This window comes from Phocoena phocoena, chromosome X (genome assembly GCF_963924675.1).
Source record: "Phocoena phocoena chromosome X, mPhoPho1.1, whole genome shotgun sequence".
Taxonomy (NCBI): Eukaryota; Metazoa; Chordata; class Mammalia; order Artiodactyla; family Phocoenidae; genus Phocoena; species Phocoena phocoena.
In genome coordinates, this window is record NC_089240.1 from 122,836,731 (window position 1) to 122,859,711 (window position 22,981).

At 38.6% G+C, this 22,981-nt stretch overlaps 1 non-coding gene and 1 pseudogene across 1 annotated transcript; both read left to right on the top strand.

The window, feature by feature from the left end:
* The first annotated feature begins 4,441 nt into the window (after positions 1 to 4,441).
* LOC136143188 (U6 spliceosomal RNA) lies at positions 4,442 to 4,548 on the top strand. Its single transcript, XR_010657883.1, has one exon. It is a non-coding gene; the product is annotated as a U6 spliceosomal RNA (small nuclear RNA).
* Positions 4,549 to 4,981: 433 nt separating this feature from the next.
* The window catches only part of LOC136142285 (tRNA pseudouridine(38/39) synthase pseudogene), a 123,074-nt pseudogene continuing 105,074 nt past the window's right edge, over positions 4,982 to 22,981 (top strand).

Below are 22,981 nucleotides of genomic sequence, written 5' to 3' on the forward strand. Positions count from 1 at the left end.
CATCTTAGGGAAAGTGCATCTAAATGGCATCATGGTACTCTCTGAGCTCTGCTTAAGTCCAGTATCAGCAATGATGATGAATGATTTTTGTTTTAGCCTGCCCTGCCATTCATCCAGCTGTCTTCAGGAACTACAGGCAGAAAGGGATTAGAACTACTAGTGACCTCTTTCCTTGATATCAGGCAGAGCAAATTGTCTTAGACAAAGACTTGAGTTCTGTTTTTGAGCTGGGATTTTTCTTCAGTTTGTTAAAGTTTGTGGTTAAAGATATTGTATCAGACTCATAACATTCTCTGATTTCCTCAGATATATCCCATCCTGCTAGATGAAGACTGGATCTGCAATATACTGAGTAGCCTGAAGGTAAATGAAAAGTTCCATTAATTATCTACACATTTGATTCACTCAGCTATTGTCATTTACTCATCCATCTAGAGATTTCAAGATGACAAAAATTTTCAGTTTTGATTTATTATTTTGGCTTCATTTAGATCCAGTCACTTTTTAAATTCTCACTCACCATAAGGTTGTTATGAATTGCCCCCTTTTTTTAACAGAGGGAAAAGTAAAACATTAACAGCTTCTATATTTTCAGACAACACAATTCCGTATCAATATCAAAATCTGCATGTCCAACAAAAAGCAAAATATACACTTCAAAATCAGATTGGGTAGCCCTAAATGCCCTGTGGAGTGATTCCAGGGGAGTGTGGTCCATGCAATTTCTGAATAATGCATATTAAATATAAGTAATAGTTACAAGACTTTGGGCAGTATGTAGCATACTTGTGGATAAATGCAAGTAAGATAATATTTAGAGGACATGGTGGTTATACCTAAGATTAGAATAAAGCTAAAATGGTTTTGAGGTCAAAACATTCCAATAATAGACACTTGGAAATCTTAGTCTCTCTGGTATTCATCCCAAATCGTGGGCATGTTTCTTTCTTATATGTTTGCAATGACTGAGGTTGGTTTATTCAGGAGTTCTCAAATTTATTATAACCACAGAATCTTGTTCCAGGGTTAGCAAACTTTTCCTGTAAAGGGCGCAATGTAATGCGCAAATACTTTCAACTTTGCCATGTAATCTCTGTTGCAACTATTCACCTCTGCCGTTGTAGCATGAAAGCAGTGATAATCAATACATAAATTAAAAATGGGCCTGGCTGTGTTTCAATAAAACTTTATTTACAAAAATAGGTGATGGGCTGAAGTTGGACAGTAACTGGTAGTTTGTCAAACCCTGTTTCATTCCAGTGAAATCTCACATCAAATCCCTATAAATTATAATAGTTATGAGTTGAAGTTCAAAAATACAGGTAGGTAAGGAATACCATATTCATTTCTTCTAATCATCTTCCAAATAAAAACTTCTATAATACCACTTGGCAACAAATTTTATCTCAGTAATTCTTGGATTTTAGCCCTCCCCTACCCTACGATCATATGTAGCAGCAAGACAAGGCAGTGGGTTGGACTAAGTGGGCCCCATTGTTCATATGTCATCTGTTTGTACTTGTTACCAGTAAAACTTCCATAAACAGGCTTCTTCATTCCTCACTCTGTGCTGTTTGCTGCCATGCTTGAAGCACAGATATTGGTGGAAATACTGGGAACCTCCATAGGAGCACCATGCAGACATTACTTACAATGGCTTGCCATTTTAAAACCACTTCATTGATTTATTGACATATAAAAATCTGTACATATTTAATGTACACGACTCGATTAAGTATATACCTGTAAAATCATCACCACCATCTTTGTCATAAACGTATCCATTGCGTCCCCGAGTTTCCTCCTGCTCCCTTTATCTATCCTCTTAGCAAATTTTAAGTATACAATACAGTTTCGTTAGCTATAGACACTATGCTCTACAGGAGATCTCCATACAAGTTATTTATCTTGTATGACTGAAACTTTGTACCCTTTGACCATGCCTCCCCATTTCCCCTTCCCCCCTAGCCCATGGCCTCAAGAGTTCCGAACTTAGAGTTTGACTGCAGGCAGGACAAACAGAACTTTGTGCCTTTTCATACTTCTGGGAATCTTTTCTTTTTGCCATGCTATTTTCACTATCATTCTCACTAGAGCACTCCCTCTTCCCCAGCAAAAGTTCTTCAAAATGGATCAGGATTTTACATAAGAAAAGAACCGTGGCTTCAGCCTGTTTCTGCTTAATCCTTAAGTTCACTTGAAAAGTGAATGCAGTATATAGAAGTGACAAAACAATTTACTTTCTTAAACTTCAGTTTTAGAGCAGTTTTAGTTCACAACACTATTGAGAGGAAGGTATAGAGATTTCTCATATATACCATGTGCCATGCATAGCCTTCCTCATTATCAAAACCACTCACCAGAATGGTACTTTTTTTTTTTTTTAACCAAGGATGAACCTACACTGACACATCATAATCACCCAAAGTCCATTGTTTACCTTAGGGTTCATTCTTGGTGTTGTACATTCTGTGGGTTAGAAGAAATGTATAATGACATATATCCATCATTATAATATAATATAGAGTATTTTCACTACCCTAAAAATCCTTTGTGCTCTACCTGGCGACCACTGATCTTTTTATTGTCTCCAAAGTTTTGCCTTTTCCAAAATGTCTTATAGTTGGAATCATACAGTGTGTAGCCTTTTCAAATTGGCTTCTTTCACTTAGTAATATGCATTTAACTTTCCTCTATGTCTTTTCATGGCTTGATAACTCATTTCTTTTTAGTGCTGAATAATATTCTATTGTCTGGATGGATCACAGTTGATCTAACCTTTAACCTTCTGAAGGACATCTTGGTTATCTCCAGATTTTGACAAATATGAATGAAGCTGCTATAAACATCCATGTGCAGGTTTTTAAGTCTGTGGGTATAAGTCTTCAACTCCTTTGGATAAATACCAGGGAGCGCAACTGCTGGAATGTGTGGTATGAGTATGCTTAGTTCTGTAAGAAACTGCCAAACCATCTTCCACAGTGGCTGTACCATTTTGCATTCCCATCAGTAATGAATGAGCATTTCTGCTGCTCAACAATTTTGCCAGCATTTGGTTGTCAGTGTATGGATTTTGGCCATTCTAATAGGTATGTGGTGGTATCTCGTTGTTTCGATGTTTTAATAAGTTATCTTACACAATATGAAATATCGAAATAGAGTTTCTAGAATTGAAGTATCCAGCCCTGCTTACATAGACCTCTCAGCCAGCCCTGCTTACATAGAGGTTCCTAGACGTGTTCATAATCAATTGGTACATATCAAATGACCACAAACTTAGTGGTCTAAAACAATCCTCATTTATTAGTTCACAGTTCTGTAGATCAGATGTTCAGGCACCGTGTGGCTGGGTTCTCTGCTCAGGGTCTCACAAGGCTGTAATGAAGGCGTTGGTAGAGCTGTATTCCTTTCTGGATGCTCTGCTGAAGAATTCGCTTCCAAGCTCATTCAGGTTGTTGGAAGAATTCAGTTCCCTGCAACTGTAGGGCCAGTCTCTGTTTTCTCGCTGGCTATAATGTGGAGGTTTCTCTCAACATCTGGAGCATGGCTGCAACTCCTTGCGATGTGGTCCCCATATGCAGGTCACAAGGCTATTTGCTTTTTTCCAGGAGCTAGTAGGAGTGTGTCTCCCTGACAGCTTGTTCTCTGAGCAATAAGATCCAGATAGAAAGGGCTAATGTGTGATTAGGTTGGGCCCATCTAGGCCACCTCCCTTTCTTAAAGTTAACTGTATAATATAATATATATATTATAATATATAATATAACCTAAATACAGGACTGGTATCCCATCATGTTCAAAGTCTCAGAGATTCTATAGGACATGTATATGAGGGGATGGGAATCTTGGAAGACATCTTAGAATTCTGCCTATCATGCTAGGGCAAACACCAGGAACCCTAGAGTTCCTCAGATCTCAGTTTGAAAATCTCCACCTTATTCGATCATGGATCATTTTTGGCAAGGGTACTAACTTATCAGGGAAAATAGATGTTACTTTTCTCTAAAGTCTGCTTTGTTCACCCTCAGTTGTCATTATCTCTTATTAATCCTCAAGAATAGCAAGTTTAGTTAGAAAACACATTTTTCCAGGATTCCTAAAAGTTAAAATTTCCTCTTAGTTTACTGAAATCAGCATCTTCTCTATTCTGTTACATTTTTCATCACTAGAAATACAGCAAATTGAACATCCTGAATATGTTTTAAAATCTCTAGAATTTAGATGTTCTCTTTTCTGTAGATAGAATAAATACACCCACTTAAACCAATGTATATTAAAGGTATACTTTTTCTCTTCCCATTCAATTTTCCTTCTCTACTTCATTTATCCATTCATTTACATTTTTCTGGGCTAAAGATACATATTCTTGAGATAGTGAGCAAGTGGGAAATAGCATAAGGATAATGTATACCGTAAAAGAAGACTCAAGAATTGAACTCAGGTGCTCGTTTCAGCAGCACAAATACTAAAATTGGAACAATACAGAGAAGATTAGCATGGCCCCTGTGCAAGGACGACATGCAAAATCGTGAAACGTTCCATATTTTTCAGCAACGTGGATGGACCTAGAGATTATCATGCTAAAGTGAAGTAAGACAGACAGATATCATATGATATCACTACACGTGGATTCTAGTAAAAATGATACAAATGAATTGATTTACAAAACAGAAATAGACTCACAGACATAGAAAACAAACTTATGGTTACCAAGAGGGAAAGGGGGGTAGGGTTAAATTGGAAGATTGGGATTGACATATGCACACTACTATATATAAAATAGGTAACTAATAAGAACCTACTGTGTATAGCACAGGGAACTCTACTCAGTACTCTGTAATGGCCTCTATGGGAGAAGAATCTAAAAAAGAGTGGATATATGTATAACTGATTCACTTTGCTGTACAATGGAAACAAACACAACATTGTAAATCAACTATACTTCAGTAAAAAATTCTTTTAATTAAAAAGAATGGAACGCATGGGTGCAACAACATTTAAGAAGAGGCTGAAGAAAATGGTCCCACATAAGCTCATGCTAAATAGTGGCCAGGAACAAGTGAAAGAAGCCAAATATGCCAAATATCAACATCATCAAGTACAACAGAGAGGTCAAGTGAGTGGGGCTCCATCTACCAGCAGTCAGAACTAGAAGGATAATAGTGTCTTTCAAGAATCTGCCAGAGTTCAGTCACGAGAAGACTAGCTATCCTAGGTATTCTGAGCAAAAAGTGCTTTAATACAGGGAATTAGAGGCTTATGCAACTATTGAAAACCTGGGGTAGAAAAGAGGGCCATAGCTGATTTTTCAGGAAATCTGGAAGAAGAGGGGTTATAGGGACCTCATCACCAATAACTTCAACTGCCTTCAACCCTGAAGAAGATGATTAGTAGGCTGCCAATTTCTAAACCTCTGCCCACACATGCCACCAGAGAATAATGGCTTTTCTTTCTCGTCCACTTCCCAAATCTCATGTGAGCAGCTAGAAGAAGGAGAATATAATCCAGAATCATGGAGTCAGGTGATTCTGGAAAAGGCAGTTTCAGGATGATGGAGAGAGAAATGAGAAGGGGGTGGCCAAGTCGCCCAGTGGCAAAAGACATTGATCGAGAGGCAATTACTAACATTTTTGAGTCTCTTATATATGTTGGCACTCTCTTAGACACTTTATATGCCTTAGCTCCTTTAATGTGAGGTAGGTATTATTATTCTTGTTGCACAGATAGCAAATCTGAGACCCAGTGGGTCAAGGTTGCTCAAGGTTACATGGTTAATAAATGCAAGAATGGTGATAGGAATCCAAGTCTGTCTTCAAAACCCCTGCATATTCCAACTGATTACCTACATTATATCCAATAAGGTAAAAGAAAACTGACAAAGTTACATAAAATGATGAAAGTTTCCAGTATCAAAATTTTAATAATGTATAATGGTCAAAGATATCTTGAACAATAACATGTACTCCATTCTGTATATTTATATTCTTGATAAGTACAAGCTTGAACATTAAATCCTTGTAAATGACAAGTGCACTCTGACAGGTCTTGCCTGTTCAGCCTACCCCACAGCTGGGACTACTGCAATTCATGTGACTTCTCCAGAGGGGCAGACCCACTAAGTTTACCCCAGTCCCTGCTTTACTGTAAAATCCTGGATCTCAGTAAACTTTTTTAAAGGGTGCTTTTGTGATGGTACATATTTTGGTATAACTTGTTATTAAATCAGCTGCCAAAAAATTAGGATTGATTTCAGTCTTGAAAAAATCTTTTTTTTTTTTTTTTAACATCTTTATTGGGGTACAATTGCTTTACAATGGTGTGTTAGTTTCTGCTCCATAACAAAGTGAATCAGCTATACATATACATGTGCTCCCACGTGTCTTCCCTCTTGCGTCTCCCTCCCTCCCACCCTCCCCATCCCACCCCTCCAGGCTGTCCCAAAGCCCCGAGCTAATATCCCTGTGCCTTGCGGCTGCTTCCCCCTAGCTATCTACCTTACTACGTTTGTTAGTGTGTATATGTCCATGACTCTCTCTCGCCCTGTCAAAACTCACCCTTCCCCCTCCCCATATCCTCAAGTCCGTTCTCCAGTAGGTCTGCGCCTCTATTCCTGTCTTATCCCTAGGTTCTTCGTGACATTTTTTTCCCTTAAATTCCATATATATGTGTTAGCATACGGTATTTGTCTTTTTCTTTCTGACTTACTTCACTCTGTATGACAGATTGAAAAAATCTTTATTGTAACCTCACAAAGATAAATACATGTCTCATTTATCCAGTTTAGCTGAATATATAGATTAAAATACGTTGTGTGTCTGCAACTTGGCCACATTACATTAAGTAGACTGTAGGCCCATGATCTCTTATTGAATTTTCTTGCTTATATTATTTTATTTATTTATTTTTTAACATCTTTATTGGGGTATAATTGCTTTACAATGGTGTGTAAGTTTCTGCTTTATAACAAAGTGAATCCGTTATACCTATACGTATGTTCCCATGTCTCTTCCCTCTTGCGTCTCCCTCCCTCCCACCGTCCCTATCCCACCCCTCCAGGCGGTCACAAAGCACCGAGCCGATATCCCTGTGCCATGTGGCTGCTTCCCACTAGCTATCTACCTTACGTTTGTTAGTGTATATATGTCCATGCCTCTCTCTCGCCCTGTCACAGCTCACCCTTCCCCCTCCCCATATCCTCAAGTCCGTTCTCCAGTAGGTCTGTGTCTTAATTCCTGTCTTAACCCTAGGTTCTTCATGACATTTTTTTTCTTAAATTCCATATATATGTGTTAGCATATGGTATTTGTCTTTCTCTTTCTGACTTACTTCACTCTGTATGACAGACTGTAGGTCTATCCACCTCATTACAAATAGCTCAATTTCGTTTCTTTTTATGGCTGAGTAATATTCCGTTGTATATATGTGCCACATCTTCTTTATCCATTCATCCGATGATGGGCACTTAGGTTGTTTCCATCTCCGGGCTATTGTAAATAGAGCTGCAATGAACATTTTGGTACATGACTCTTTTTGAATTTTGGTTTTCTCTCTTGCTTATATTATTAATACACAAACACAATGTTATTTTTGCTGTTGTAATTCTCAAAGCATCAAACTATTTGCATATCATTATTATTTTGATAATTTAATGACTTGTTTTTTAATGCATTTTTAATGGAACAGGAAACTTTTCATCCCAGTATAAGTTATAGAAATCACAGCTAAAACTGTCTTTTAGTCAGATTGTGATATTGTTTTTCCTAAAAACTGCTTACTTTTCACAGCATTAGAACTATGGTTATATTTAGATTCCTCACTAGCTCTTTCAAAGTATATATTTCTATTTATATTTCTATATTTCTATTGATAACAACAATTTAACCTTATAAGTTCAATGAACATTTAAATTCTCTCAATTTATATTGGAGATGAAGTTGCAGACTAATTCAAACTGAATTTTAGGGATTGGAGAGATCACTGGGATCAAAAAAACCCTTGAATTAAAACAAAAAGGAGTTGACATTGAATTAGACCTATTGGTAGAAACCCCACGGAATGAGGTGAGAACCTGAGCAGTTACATAAATTTAATTGCAATATATAGTGTTTATCGATACAAAATAAATCACCATACAGAAGCCTAATAAACCATAAAAGTACATTAGGTTCCACTTGATAATTATAAATGATTTTACTTCATTTAATTTTCAAACTGATTTTGTTAATTTTGACTTAATTCTGCTTTGTATGTATAACAAACCTTCAGTATCTCCTTTAATCAAAATCTGACAGCCCTATAGAGAAAAAAAGTGTGCATCAAATTCCTGATGAGTGCAATTTACAATATAAGGAGGAATAATCACATTCAGCACTTTCTTTCTAAGGAAATGACTTGGGAATTCCTTAGAAAGATCCAGTGATTTCTAAAACATGCAATGTATCACTATCTAGGCTTGTAAAGAAATAAAAGTAAAAGAGTTCCTGGTTATTCTGCAGCCTCAACTCCAGTAAAATCCCAGGTTATATTTAGCACTGAAAATTTAAATTCCTATAAGTGTTAGTAACTTTTAAATATCTCTTTTTCATGTATTTTACTAGTATAAAAATAACTCATGTGATAATTGGAGAGATATTGCACATACTGAGTTTCATTTATGAGAATATTTTCACATTCTTTTAATTTTTTTTAACATCTTTATTGGGGTATAATTGCTTTACAATGGTGTGTTAGTTTCTGCTTTATAACAAAGTGAATCAGTTATACATATGTCCCCATATCTCTTCCCTCTTGCGTCTCCCTCCCTCCCACCCTCCCTATCCCACCCCTCCAGGTGGTCACAAAGCACCGAGCCGATATCCCTGTGCCATGTGGCTGCTTCCCACTAGCTATCTACCTTACGTTTGTTAGTGTATATATGTCCATGCCTCTCTCTCGCCCTGTCACAGCTCACCCTTCCCCCTCCCCATATCCTCAAGTCCGTTCTCCAGTAGGTCTGTGTCTTAATTCCTGTCTTACCCCAAGGTTCTTCATGACATTTTTTTTCCTTAAATTCCATATATATGTGTTAGCATACGGTATTTATCTTTCTCTTTCTGACTTTTTAATTTGTTTTGACATGAATTATTGTCTTGAATAAGTCTTCAGTCAAAGGATGACAATCTGCATCTTGCATTCTCTCCATGAAAAATAATTATTAAGTGTGACTTTTTTATACAGACATCTCAAACAACTCAATATCAAAAAAACGAACAATGCAATCAAAGAATGGGCAGAAGACCTAAATAGATATTTCTCCAAAGAAGACATCCAGGTGGCCAACAGGCACATGAGAAGATGCTCCACATCACTAATGATAAGCGAAATGCAAATCAAAACTATAATGAGGTTTCACCTCACACCAGTCAGAATGGCCACCATCAAAAAGTCTACAAATAACAAATGCTGGAGAAGGTGTGGAGAAAAGGGAACCCTCCTACACTGTTGATGTGAATGTAAATTGGTGCAGCCACTATGGAAAACAGTCTATAGGATCCTTAAAAAAACTGAAAAGAGAGCTACCATATGATCCAGCAATCCCACTCCTGGGTATATATCCGGAAAAGATGAAAACTTTAATTCGAAAGGAAACACACACACCAATGTTCATAGCAGCACTATTTACAGTAGTCAAGATATGGAAGCAATCTAAATGTCCATCAACAGATACATGGTTGAAGAAGATGTGGTGTGGGGACCTTCAAGATGGTGGAGGAGTAAGACATGGAGATCACCTTCCTTCCCACAAATACATCAAAAATACATCTACATGTGGAACAACTCCTACAGAACACCTACTGAACACTGGCAGAAGACCTCAAACCTCCCCAAAGGCAAGAAAATCCCCACAAACATGGGTAGGGCAGAACGAAAAAGAAAAAACAGAGACAAAAGAATAAGGATGGGACCTTCACCTCTGGGAGGGAGCTGTGAAGGAGGAAAAGTTTCCACACACTAAGAAGGCCCTTCACTGGTGGAGATGGGAAGTGGGCAAGGGGGAAAATTCAGAGTCACCGTGGAGAGCACAGCAACAGGGGTGCAGAGGGCAAAGTGGAGAGATTCCCACCCAGAAGGTCCATGCCAACCAGCACTCACCAGCCTGAGAGGCTTGTCTCACCTACCAGGACGGGTGGGGGCTGAGAGCTGAGGCACAGGCTTCGGAGGTCATATCTCAGGTAGAGGACTGGGGTTGGCTGGGTGAACATAGCCTGAAGGGGGCTAGTGCACCACAGCTAGCCAGGAGGGAGTCTGGGAAAAAGTCTGGACCTGCCTAAGAGGCAAGAGACCATTGTTCCGGGGTGTGCAAGGAGAGGGTATTCCATCCCTGTGTACCCACAGAGGGCAGAGCACCACCTAAATGAGCTCCAGAGACAGGCATGAGCCATGGCTATCAGCTTGGACCACAGAGATGGGCATGAAATGCTAATGCTGCTGCTGCAGTCACCAAGAATCCTATGTGCAAGCACAGGTAACTGTCCATACACAGCACCCCAGGAGCCTGTGCAGCCCTCCACTGCCAGGGTCCCGTGATCCAGGGACAACTTCCCCAGGAGAACACTTAGCATGCCTCAGGATGTTACTTTGTCATGCTGGCCTCTGCCGCCGCAGGCTTGCCCCGCATTCCAATTATAACTACCATACCCCTACTTCCCCATGGCCTGAATGAGCAAGAGCACCCTAATTAGCCGCTGCTTTAACCCCCTCCTGTCTGGGTGGGGAACAGATACCTGAGAGTGGGTCCAAATTCAAAGCTGAACCCCGGGAGCTGTGCAAACAAAGAAGAGAAAGGGAAATCTCTCCATGCAGCCTCAGGAGCAGCGGATTACAGCTCCACAATCAACTTGATGTACCCTGCATCTGTGTAATACCTGAATAGACAACGAATCATTCCAAATTGAGGAGGTGGACTTTGAGAGCAAGATCTATGATTTTTTTCCCCTTTTCCTCTTTTTGTGAGTGCGTATGTGTACGCTTCTGTGTGAGATTTTGTCTGTATAGCTTTGCTTCCACCATTTGTCCTAGAGTTCTATCTGTCCATTCTTCTCAAATGCTTGTGGAACATTCTCCAGGATAGATCATATCTTGGGTCACAAATCAAGCCTTGAATATTTAAGAAAACTGAAATCGTATCAAGCATGTTTTCCAACCACAACACCATGAGAGTAGATATCAATTAAGGGAAAAAATACTGTAAAAAAATACAAACACAATGAGGCTAAACAGTATGCTAGTAAATAACCAAGAGATCACTGAAGAAATCAAAGAGGAAATAAAAAAACACCTAGAAAAAAATGACAGTGAAAACATGACGACCCAAAACATATGGGATGCAGCAAAAGCAGTTCTAAGAGGGAAGTTTATAGCAATACAGTCCTACCTCAAGAAACAAGAAACATCTCAAATAAACAACCTAACCTTACACCTAAAGCAATTAGAGAAAGAAGAGCAAAACAAAACAAAACAAAACAAAACAAGAAAAAACCCCAAAGATAGTAGAAGGAAAGAAATCATACAGATCAGATCAGAAATAAATGAAAAAGAAATGAAGGAAACAATAGCTAAGACCAATAAAACTAAAAGCTGGTTCTTTGAGAAGATAAACAAAATTGATAAACCCTTAGCCAGACTCATCAAGAAAAAGAAGAGAGGAAGCAAATCAATAGAATTAGAAATGAGAAGTAACAACTGACACTGCAGAAATACAAAGGATCATGAGAGACTACTATAAGCAACTATATGACAATAAAATGGACAACCACGAAGAAATGTACAAATTCTTAGAAAAGCACAACCTTCTGAAACTGAACCAGGAAGAGGTAGAAAATATAAACAGACCAATCACAAGCACTGAAATTGAGACTGTGATTAAAAATCTTCCAACAAACAAAAGCCCAGAACCAGATAGACGAATTCTATCAAACATTTAGAGAAGAGCTAACGCCTATCCTTCTCAAACTCTTCCAAAATATAGCAGAGGGAGGAACACTCCCAAACTCATTCTACAACGCCACCAGCAGCCTGATACCAAAACCAGACAAAAGTGTCACAAAAAATGAAAACTACAGGCCAATATCACTGATGAGCATAGAAGCAAAAATCATGAACAAAATACTAGCAAACAGAATCCAGCAGCACATTAAAAGGATCATACACCAAGATCAAGAGGGATTTATCCCAGTGATGCAAGGATTCTTCAATATACGCAAATCAATGTGATACACCACATTAACAAATTAAGGAATAAAAACCATATTATCATCTCAATAATGCAGAAAAAGATTTCAACAAAATTCAGCACCCATTTATGATTAAAAACTCTCCAGAAAGTGGGTCTAGAGGGAACATACCTCAATATAATACAGGCCATGTATGACAAACCTACAGCAGACATCATACTCAATGGTGAAAAACTGAAACTTTTTCCACTAAGATCAGGAACAAGGCAAGGATGTTCACTCTTGCTACTCTTATTCAACATAGTTTTGTAAGTTCTAGGTGCAGCAATCAGAGAAGAAAAATAAAAGGAATACAAATCAGAAAAGAGTAAATAACACTCTCACTGTTTGCCAATGATATGATATTATACATAGACAATCCTAAAGATGCCACCAGAAAACTACTAGAACTAATCAATGAATTTGGTAAGGTTGCAGGATACAAAATTAATGCACAGAAATCTCTGACATTCTTATACACCAACAACGAAAAATCAGAAAGAGAAATTAAGGAAACACTCCCATTTACCATTGCAACAAAAAGAATAAAATACCTAGGAATTAACCTGCCTAAGGAGGCAAAAGTCTTGTACTCAGAAAAGTATAAAACAGTGATGAAATAAATCAAAGTTGACATAAACAGATGGAGACATTTACCATGTTCTTGGATTGGAAGAATCAATATTGTGCAAATGACCATACTACCCAAAACAATCTACAGATTCAATGTAATCCCTATCAAACTAACAATGGCATTCTTCACAGAATTAGAACGAAAAATTTTCCAATTCGTATGGAAACACAGAAGACCCCGAATAGCCAATGCAATCTTGAGAAAGAAAAACAGAGTTGGAGGAATCAGGCTCCCCAACTTCAAACTATACCACAAAGCTTCTGTAATCAAGACAGTATAGTACTGGTACAAAAACAGAAATATAGAGCAATGGTACAGGATACAATGTCCAGAGATAAACCCACAACATATGGGCACCTAATTTACAACAAAGGAGGCAAGAACATACAATGGAGAAAAGACAGCCTCTTCAATAAGTGGTGCTGGGAAAACTGGACAGCTACATGTAAAAGAATGAAATTAGACCACTACCTAACACCATACACGAAAATAAACTCCAGATGGATTAAAGACTTAAATGTAAGACCAGACACTATGAAACTCTTAGAGGAAAACATAGGAAAAACACTCTTTGACATAAACCACTGCAAGGTCTTTTTTGACCCACCTTGTAGAGTAACAGAAATAAAAACAAAAATAAACAAATGGGACAATTAAACTTAAAAGCTTTTGCACAGCAAAGGAAACCATAAACAAGACAACCCTCAGAATGGGATAAAATACTTGCAAATGAAATAGCAGACAAAGGATTAATCTCCAAAATATACAGACAGCTCATGGAGCTCAATATCAAAAAAACAAACAATCCAGTTAAAAAATGGGTGGAAGACTTAAATAGACATTTCACCAAGGAAGACATACAGATGGCCAAGAGGCACATGAAAAGATACTCAACATCACTAATTATTAGAGAAATGGAAATCAAAACTACAGTGAGGTATCACCTCACACCAGTCAGAATGGCCATTATCAAAAAATCTAGAAACAGTAAATGCTGGAAAGGGTGTGGAGAAAAGGGAACTCTCCTGCACTGTTGGTGGGAATGTAAATTGATACAACCACTTTGGAAAATAGTGTGGAGGTTACTTAAAAACCTAAAAATAGAGCTACCATATGACCCAGCAATCCCACTACTGGGCATATACCCTGAAAAAACCATAATTCAAAAAGAGACATGTACCACAATGTTTATTGGAGCACTATTTACAATAGCCAGGACATGGAACCAACCTAAATGTCCATTGACAGATGAATGGATAAAGAAGATGTGGCACATGTATACAATGGAATATTACTCAGCTATTAAAAGAAACAAAATGGAGTTATTTTTAGTGATGTTGGTGGACCTAAAGTCTGTCATACAGAGTGAAATAAGTCAGAAAGAGAAAAACAAATAGTGTATGGTAACGCACATATATGGAATCTTAAAAAAAAATGGTGCCGACGAACCTATTTGCAGGACAGGAATAAAGAGGTAGACACAGAGAATGGACTTGTGGACATGGGGTGGGAGGGGGAAGCTGAGGCGAAGTGAGAGTAGCATTGACATGTAGACACTACCGAATGTAAAATAGTTGGCTGGTGGGAAGCAGCAGCATAGAACAGGGAGATCGGCTCAGTGCTTTGCAATGACCTAGAGGGGTGGGATAGGGAAAATGGGAGGGAGGCTCAAGAGGGAGGGTATATGGGGACATGTGTATACGTATGGCTGAGTTGCTTAGTTGTGCAACAGAAACTAACACAGTATTGTTAAGCAATTATACTCCAATAAAGATCTATTAAAAGAAAACATCCCTCCCTTGACTCCCCAGCTCATTCAGAGTACCAGGCAAAGTCTTCACTATGACCTGAAAGGCTCAATCATCTGGCCCTCTTCCCTACCTTACCTCTCTGAATTCTTCTATGACACTTGCTTCTCTTCCCTTAAACCATACTGATCTCCTAGCTATATTTTATTCTTATATTTGATTTTGTATTTAAAAAATTATTTTCAGTGCTCTGATTTAAATATGTTTCTTTTTCTAACTTCTTTAGCTAGTTCACTTTCATTTTTATTTTTTGAAAAAGGGCCACTTTGGCTACATCTAACAGGTTGTTATTTTGTATTTGGTCCTTTCAGTATTATATACTTTTACATGTTTTCTAATTTCTATCCTAATTTATTTTTTACATGAATGTGTTTTTGAATTTCCAAATGTATGTTTTAATGTCATCTTTTTATAACGTCTCTAATTGGAGTGCATCAAGGTCAGAAAATCAATCTGGATGACACTAAATACATTGAAACTTGTTGCTGGGGTTGATAGCGTAATAGGAGGTTAACTTTTATAAATGTTTCACATATGTTTGAAAAGAATGAATTTTCTAATTTGGGCGTATAGGAGTAAGCTTGGAAATTTTGTTCCTCAAACATTATCAGTCCATTTGTACTTACTGTGATTTCTAATATATTTGGATTTTCTATTTTATTTTTGATTTGAACTTATTTTCATTTATATATTATCATCTTACAATATTTTCCTTGAGTTTCTTCCTTTCTTTCTAGCCTGTATTTTCATTAGTATTTTATTTCTCTCATTTCACTTTTTCTCCCTATCTACTGGTTCTGAAAATATACAATATATTTCTACCAGTTGTTACACTAGTAATTTTAAAGTGTCCTACTTATCTTGAGTTATACAGATAGTCATTTTCTTTACCATTCTTCTCAACAATACAATATAAGGACTTTAAGTGCTTTAACTCTATTCATCATCCATCTGGGCTTGCTGTGATAAAAGAATAATAGTCTCTGAAACATACTGAGTTTTAAGTGGAATTGACTGCTGAGTAAGGCATAGAAAATCTGATCCAACGGAAGGGTCAGGCTATGGGATGGGGTCTTCAGATTAACTGTCAAAATGTATCTCAAGAATAGTGGGAATTTACATCTAAGCATGAAGGAGGGCTATCAGCCCTTGTGAAGACTGTCTCCCAGAACAAAGACTATGGTGAGTTTAGAAAGGTGAAGAGAGATAAATTCTAGTGGTCCTGTAAGCTCATGGGGAAGTAGCTCAGCTGGATCTTGAATTTGGCACTTGGTTGATGTCAGCATTTCTGGCTGCAAGGCCGTTCTCAGGGCTAACAGTATGAAGAATTTGGCCATTGGCATGTGTATTATCTTGCATTGTTCCTGGGCCTGCAGACCCCTGGATGTATTTCTTGTTGCTTAGAGAAAGTAGGTGTTCCCTAGCCTCTCTTTGGCCAACCTATAATTATGTTACATGATGGGGGGTAAGGGTGGGGATACTCCTCTCAGAGTACGTTCAGTTGCAAGTCCAGACTGCTATCCAAAGAAGACCCCTCTGTTCAGCACAGTAAAAGAAACCATCAACAAAACGAATAGGCAACTTACTGAGTGAGAGAATATATTTGCAAATTATATATCTGATAAATAGTTAATATTCAAAATATATAAAGAACTCATACAGCTCAATAACAACAACAAAACAAACATACAACCAGATTGAAAAATGAGTAGAGGACCTGAATGGACATTTTTCCAAAGAGAAAAATAGTTTTCTTTGCTGTGCAGAACCTTTGATGTAGTTGCATTTGTTTATTTTCCTTTTGTTGCCGTTGCCTTTGGAGGAAGATCCAAAAAAATATTGCCAAGAGCAAAGTCAAGGAGCTTACTGCCTATGTTTTCTTCTAAGAGTTTTATGGTTTCAGGTCTTACATTTAAGTCTTTAATCCATTTTAACTTAATTTTTGTGTATGGTGTAAGACAGTGGTCGACTTTCATTCTTTTGCATGTGGCTGTTCAATTTTCCCATCACCATTTATCAAAGAGACTGTTATTTCTCCATTGTATGTTCTTGCCTCCTTTGCTGTAAATTAATTGACCATAAGTGCTTGGGTTTATTTCTGGGCTCTCTATTCTTTTCCATTGATCTATTGTTTGTTTTTATGCAAATACCATACTGTTTTGATTACTATAGGTTTGAAATATTATTTGAAATCAGGGAGTGTGATGCCTCAAGCTTTGTTCTTTTTTTCTCAGGATTGCTTTGGCTATCCAGGATCACCTGTGGTTCCATACAAATTTAAGGATTTTTTTTTTCTATTTCTGTGAAAAATCCCATTGGAATTTTGATAGGGATTGCATTGAATCTGTAGATTGCTTTGGGTCATATGGACATTACTATAATATTAATTATTCCAATCCATGAGTACAAAACATCTTTCCATTTATTTGTATCTTCTTCAATTTCTTTCAACAATGTCGTATAGTTTTCAGTGTACAGGTCTTTCACCTCCTTGGTTAAAATTATTCTTGTGTATTTTATTCTTTTTGATGTATTGTAACTGGCACTGTTTTCTTAATTTCTATTTCTATTTCATTGTTAGTGTATGAATGCAGCACATTTTTTTATTATTTTTTAAAACATTTTAAAAAATAAATTTGTTTATTTATTTTGGGCTGTATTGGGTCTTCGTTGGTGCTTGCCGGCTTTCTCTAGTTGTGGCAAGCATGGGCTACTCTTCATGGCAGTGCGCCGGCTTCTCATTGTGGTGGCTTCTCTTGTTGCAGAGCATGGGCTCTAAGTGCGCGGGCTTCAGTAGTTGTGGCACATGGGCTCAGTAGTTGTGGCTCATGGGCTGTAGGGTGCAGGCTCTGTAGTTGTGGAACACAGGCTTAGTTGCTCTGTGGCATATGGGATCTTCCTGGACCAGGGCTCGGACCTGTGTCCCCTGCATTGGCAGGCGTATTCTTAACCAATGCACCGCCAGGGAAGTCCCTACACCACATATTTTTACACATTGATTTTTTTACCCTGCAACTTTACTGAATTTCTTTATTAGTTTTAACAGTTTTGGGGTGGCATCTTTAGGTTTTCCTATATAAAAAATTATGTCAGCAGCAAATAGTGATAGTTTTACTTCTTCCTTTCCAATTTGGATACTTATTATTTGGTTTTGCTGCCTAATTGCTGTGGCTAGGACTTCCAGTACTATGTTGAATAAATGTGGCAAGAGTGGGCATCCTTGTCTTAATCTTACGGGAAAAGTTCTCAGCTTTTTGCTGTTGAGTATGATGTCACCTGTGGGATTGTCATAAATGTCCTTTATTATGTGGAGGAACATTCAGTCTATACCACTTATTTGAGATTTTTTTAAATCATAAATGGATGTTTAATTTTTCAAATGCTTTTTCTGCATCTACTGAGATCATCATATGATTTTTATCCTTTATTATGTTAATGTTGTGTTTTCATTGTAATTTGTTTCTAGGTATTTTTTGATTTCTTCAGTGATCTCTTGGTTATTAAGTAGTGTATTGTTTAGCCTCCATGTGTTAGTAATTTTTACAGATTTTTTTCCTGTAATTGATATCTAGTCTCATGGCATGGTGGTCGGAAAAGATACTTGATACGATTTCAATTTTCTTAAATTTACCAAGGCTTGATTTGTGACCCAAGATATGATCTATCCTGGAGAATGTTCAATGAGCCTTTGAGAAGAATGTGTATTCTGTTGTTTTTGGATGGAATGTCCTATAAATATCAATTAAGTCCATCTCGTTTAATGTGTAATTTAAAGCTTGTTTCCTTATTTATTTTCATTTTGGATGATCTGTCCATTGGTGAAAGTGGGGTGTTAAAAGTCCCCTACTATGCTTCTGTTACTGTTGATTTCCCTTTGATGGCTGTTAGTATTTGCCTTATGTATTGAGGTGCTCCTATGTTGGGTGCATAAATATTTACAATTGTTATATCTTCTTCTTGGATTGATCCCTTGATCATTATGTAGTGTCCTTCTTTGTCTCTTGTAATAGTCTTTGTTTTAAAGTCTATTTTGTCTGATATGAGAATTGCTACTCCAGCTTTCTTTTGATTTCCGTTTGCATGGAATATCTTTTTCGATCCCCTCACTTTCAGTCTGTATGTGTCTCTAGGGCTGAAGTGGGTCTCTTGTAGACAGCATATATATGAGTCTTGTTTTTGAATGCATTCAGCCAGTCTATGTCTTTTGGTTGGAGCATTTAATCCATTTACATTTAAGGTAATTATCAATATGTATGTTCCTATTACTATTTTCTTAATTGTTTTGGGTTTGTTTTTTTAGGTCTTTTCCTTCTCTTGTGTTTCCTGCCTAGAGAAGTTCCTTTAGCATTTGTTGTAAAGCTGGTTTGTTGGTGCTGAATTCTCTTAACTTTTGCTTGTCTGTAAAGCTTTTAATTTCTCCATCAAATATGAATGAGATCCGTGCTGGGTAGAGTAATCTTGGTTGTAGGGTTTTCCCTTTCATCACTTTAAATATGTCCTGCCACTCCCTTCTGGCTTGCAGAGTTTCTGCTGAAAGATCAGCTGTTAACCTTATGGGGATTCCCTTGTATGTTATTTGTTGTTTTTCCCTTGCTGCTTTTAATATTTTTTCTTTGTATTTAATTTTTGATAGTTTGATTAATATGTGTCTTGGCGTGTTTCTCCATGGATTTATCCTGTATGGGACTCTCTGCACTTTCTGGACTTTATTATCTATTTCCTTTCCTATATTAGGGAAGTTTTCAACTATAATCTCTTCAAATATTTTCTCAGTTCCTTTCTTTTTCTCTTCTTCTTCTGGGACCAGTATAATTCGAATGTTGGTGTGTTTAATGTTATCCCAGAGGTTTCTGATACTGTCCTGAATTCTTTTCATTCTTTTTTCTTTATTCTGCTCTGCAGTGGTTATTTCCACTATTTTATCTTCCAGGTCACTTATCCATTCTTCTGCGTCAGTTATTCTGCTATTGATTCCTTGTAGAGAATTTTAAATTTCATTTATTGTGTTGTTCATCATTGTTAGTTTAATCTTTAGTTCTTCTAGGTCTTTGTTAAACGTTTCTTGTATTTTCTCCATTCTATTTCCGGGATTTCAGATCATCTTTACTATCATTACTCTGAATTCCTTTTCAGGTAGACTCCCTATTTCCTCTTATTTGTTTGGTCTGGTGGGTTTTTACCTTGTTTCTTCATCTGCTGTGTTTCTTTCTCTTCTCATTTTGCTTAACTTACTGTGTTTGGGGTCTCCTTTTCACAGGCTGCAGGTTCATAGTTCCCGTTGTTTTTGGTGTCTGCCCTCAGTGTTTAAGGTTGGTTCAGTGGGATGTGTAGGCTTCCTGGTGGAGGGGATTGGTGCTTGTGTTCTGGTGGATGAGGCTGTAACTTGTCTTTCTGGTGGGCAGGTCTGTGTCCGGTGGTGTGTTTTGGGGTGTCTGTGACCTTATTGTGATTTTAGGCAACCTTTCTGCTAGTGCACGGGGTTTTATTCCTGTCTTGCTAGTTGTTTGGCAAAGGGTTTCCAGCACTGTAGCTTGCTGGTCGTTGATTGGAGCTGGTTATTGGTGTTGAGATGGAGATCTCTGGGAGATTTTTGCCGTTTGACAATATGTGGAGCTGCAAGGTCTCTGGTGGACCAGTGTCCTGAACTCGGCTCTCCCACCTCAGAGACACAGGCCTGACACCCGGCCAGAGCACCAAGACCCTGTCAGCCACCTGGCTCAGAATAAAAGGGAGAAGAAAATAAATAAAAATGAAAAAATAAAATAAAATAAAGTTATTAAAATAAAAAATAAAAAGTAATTATTAAAAATAAAAAATAATTTAAAAAGAAGGAAAGAACGAAGAGTGCAACCAAACCAAAAAACCAATCCACCAATGATAACAAGTGCTAAAAACTATACTGTCAAAAAAAAAAAAAAAGACAGACAACCCTAGGACAAATGGTAAAAGGAAAGCTATACAGACAGCATCACACACAGAAGCATACACATAGAAACTCACAAAAAAATAAAAGGAAAAAAATATATATATTGTTGTTCCCAAAGTCCACCACCTCAATTTTGGGATGATTCATTGTCTGTTCAGGTATTCCACAGATGCAGGTACATCAGGTTGATTGTGGAGATTTAATCCGCTGCTCCTGAGGCTGCTGGGAGAGATTTCCCTTTCGCTTCTTTGTCTGCACAGCTCCCTGGGCTCAGCTTTGGATTTGGCCCCGCCTCTGCATGTAGGTCGCTGGAGGGCGTCTATTCTTCGCTCAGACAGGATGGGGTTAAAGGAGCAGCTGATTAGGGGGCTCTGGCTCACTCAGGCCGTGGGGAGGGAGGGGCATGGATTGCGGGGCGAGCCTGCGGCGGCAGAGGCCGCGTGACGTTGCACCAGCCTGAGGCGCGCCGTGCGTTCTCTCGGGGGAGTTGTCCCTGGATCCCGGAACCCTGGCAGTGGCGGGCTGCACAGGCTCCCCAGAACGGGGTTGTGGAGAGTGACCTGTGCTCGCACACAGGCTTCTTGGTGGTGGCAGCTGCAGCCTTGGCGCCTCATGCCCGTCTCTGGGGTCCGTGCTGATAGCCGTGGCTCGTGCCCGTCTCTGGAGCTCGTTAAGGCGGTTCTCTGAACCCCCTCTCCTTGCGCACCAGGAAACAAAGAGGTAAGAAAAGTCTCTTGCCTCGTCGGCAGGTCCAGACTTTTCCCCGGACTCCCTCCCGGCTAGACGTGGTGCACTAACCCCCTTTAGTCTGCGTTCACGCCGCCAACCCCAGTCCTCTCCCGGCGCTCCGACCGAAGCCCGAGCCTCAGCTCCCAGGCCCCGCCGCCCCGGCGTGGGAGCAGACAAGCCTCTCGGGCTGGTGAGTGCTGGTCGGCACCGATCCTCTGTGTGAGAATCTCTCCGCTTTGACCTTTGCACCCCTATTGCTGCGCTCTCCTCCGTGGCTCTGAAGCTTCTACCGTGCCGCCACCCACCATTTCCACCAGTGAAGGGGCTTACTAGCGTGTGGAAACTTTCCCTCCTACAGAGCTCCCTCCCACTGGTGCAGGTCCCATCTCTATTCTTTTGTCTCTGTTCTTTCTTTTTTCTTTTGCCCTACCCAGGTACATGGGGAGTTTCTTGCCTTTTGGGAGGTCTGAGGTCTTCTGCCAGTGTTCAGTAGGTGTTCTGTAGGAGTTGTTCCACGTGTAGATGTACTTCTGATGTATCTCTGGGGAGGAGGGTGATCTCCACATCTTACTCTTCCGCCATCTTGAAGTTCTCTGCACATGGGTTTTGACAGGTCAGGTCTATGAGTGATACACTTCATTTTTACCCACATGCCATTGGCCAAAACTCAACTACCTAACTGCAAAAGCCCTAAGAAGTGTAGTATAGAAACAGTTTCATGTAGAAGAGGTGTGTCTCTGTCAGGACTAAACATGAATTTAATAATCTGGAATAATGAATGAAATAAAAAATTTACAATAACAGAAAATTTAACAACAATATTAGGGTTCTAAAATCCAGGTACACAAATATCAGATTCAAAGAAAGTTACAATAAGGAGGGCTTCATGCAAGAACAAGATGAAATGACTTAGGCCAACAGCTTCTGGCCTGGGTTTGATGTCAAAATATACTTAAGAGAAAAAATAATGACTCAAACATTATTGTACTTCCCTCTACCCCAGAACACTAAAAATCTAACAGTGACAAGGGAATAGCAAGTTTCTTTCTGTAGCAAACAGAGGAAACTCATTTTAGTATTTTAGCAAAATGTTAAGTACACTGAAAGGTACTGTTGTGTCTTACAGTTTCAGTGAAAGGTTTTACTAAGGAAGACTCCTAGTGGATCTGGAACTTCAACAGCAGAAAATTGTGAATCTCTTCCCTAACATTCTAACATTGACGTGATTTGGCTCTGAAGATTCCCAGTCTATGTTCAGTGTTTTTATATGCTCTGTAGAGATTTAGTCTATGGATCATTCAGCTACGGTTACAGATTCAAAGTTCATTTAATCATTAGTGCTGGTTTCCTCTATGTATTGAGGTTTTTCCAAGGGAAGAAAGGAATACTTTGAATCAGATGTTTACCCAAAGAAGAGTGTACTGCAGGTTTGAAGTAAAAAAATAAGATTTTGGTTAAGCCCAAGAGGACTGGGAAATAATAAAGCATGATTTTAACCACACTAACTGGGTCTCCATTTATTATAATGTTCTATGCTGGGAGTACATGATACAAAGATGAGTTAGACACACAAAAGCTTATCTGCCCTTCTTCTGTGCCTTGCCATCAGGCCATAGGCTGCATATCCAGGTTC